The sequence below is a fragment of the Ornithodoros turicata genome, chromosome 4, assembly GCF_037126465.1.
Source record: "Ornithodoros turicata isolate Travis chromosome 4, ASM3712646v1, whole genome shotgun sequence".
NCBI classification, from domain to species: domain Eukaryota; kingdom Metazoa; phylum Arthropoda; class Arachnida; order Ixodida; family Argasidae; genus Ornithodoros; species Ornithodoros turicata.
In genome coordinates, this window is record NC_088204.1 from 37,848,700 (window position 1) to 37,850,013 (window position 1,314).

At 47.9% G+C, this 1,314-nt stretch overlaps 1 long non-coding RNA gene across 1 annotated transcript; it reads left to right on the forward strand.

Annotated features, from left to right (window-relative positions):
- The first annotated feature begins 496 nt into the window (after positions 1 to 496).
- Positions 497 to 1,104, forward strand: LOC135393019 (uncharacterized). The gene is made up of 3 exons (XR_010422381.1): positions 497 to 693; positions 847 to 919; positions 979 to 1,104. It is a non-coding gene; the product is annotated as an uncharacterized LOC135393019 (long non-coding RNA).
- Positions 1,105 to 1,314: the final 210 nt, after the last annotated feature.

Genomic DNA, 1,314 nt, shown 5'->3' on the forward strand with positions numbered 1-1,314 from the left:
GACGCGGATATTTCGGTTCCGACAAATGCGTGTCAAGGCTATAGATGCAAGTGCCTTTCACGACCTTCACCTTGGAGAGTGACTTACAGGTGTACCTATTGTGAGCACGCTATCCCTGTGAATATTTCTATACAGAGCGAAATGTCTTGCTCTGACCTTGCTGGTTTTAAGATCCAAATGAGACATCTCCTTGCGTCTGAGAGCACCGTGGGCGAACAAAACAACGATAGAACAAGAAGGTTTAGGCTTCTACTAGTGACAGGCAGTGCTATCACCTTTCCTCCTCGTTTTCCCATCGCAGTCAGTGGCTGGGTGAAAGCATTTGCTTGGTCGTCAGCACAAACGTCTTCCTCTGGCGCATTTCGTGTTTCGTGCTGCGAACTGAAAATGCGTGAGTGTTTCGCTCCCGGCTGCAAGAACAATTCGGCATGCAATTCGGACGTCTCGTTCCACAAGTTTCCGCAAGACGAAAGGAGAAGCTTGTGGATTGCAGCGATCGGTTATAGCTCCGATTGGGTGCCACCATCGAGAGCAACGATTTGCTCCGATCATTTCGCCCCTGAATGCTACGGAAGCAACGCGGAACTAGAAGCGCAATTTGGAGTCTCCAGACGAAGGTATCTCAACCGGGATGCTGTGCCGACGATATCTGCAGCTGCAAATTGCGGAGGCAGGAAAAGACAGCGCATGGAGGTAAGTCGAAGTCACAGTAATGTTCCCTTGCACTCATGCTGTGCAAATGCCATCGCATTGATAGAGAAGAAGAAATGTGTCAGTTTCTGCTTTACTTTATAGACTCGTCTTGATTACCGAAGCAATGATAATCCATTTGTTCAATGGTTACAGACACAAGCTGAAGGTGGGAGTGAAGCTGGAATGCCTCCTTTGCAGAAAGAAAGTGACGTTCAGACCACAACAGGTATAGTTGGATGTTATAACCGGTTTAGTGCCTCTCACATTTGTTAAATGACTGTGCAGGCACCCTGGCACCGATGGAAAATTTGCCATCCACATCTGAAATTCGTCCTCCTGTACTTCACTCTGGAGAGTACTGCCACCACTGTGGTCAGCTGCTCCCTCCAAGTTTGTCTACTTTGCCTTACAAGCCAGTGACACCTGCAGCTGACACTTCAGATGTTTCAATTGCTAGTGAATCAGGTGGGTTGCATCACTTGTGTTGCACTCTTGTTATTTGTATACCCATGCTGTTTCTCAGTAGCTAGAGCAACCATACTTTTACTCGCAGATCCTGAGGATGCCACAGATCCCTCACACATTCTACGATCATCAACTCCCGTTGTGGAGGATGTAGTG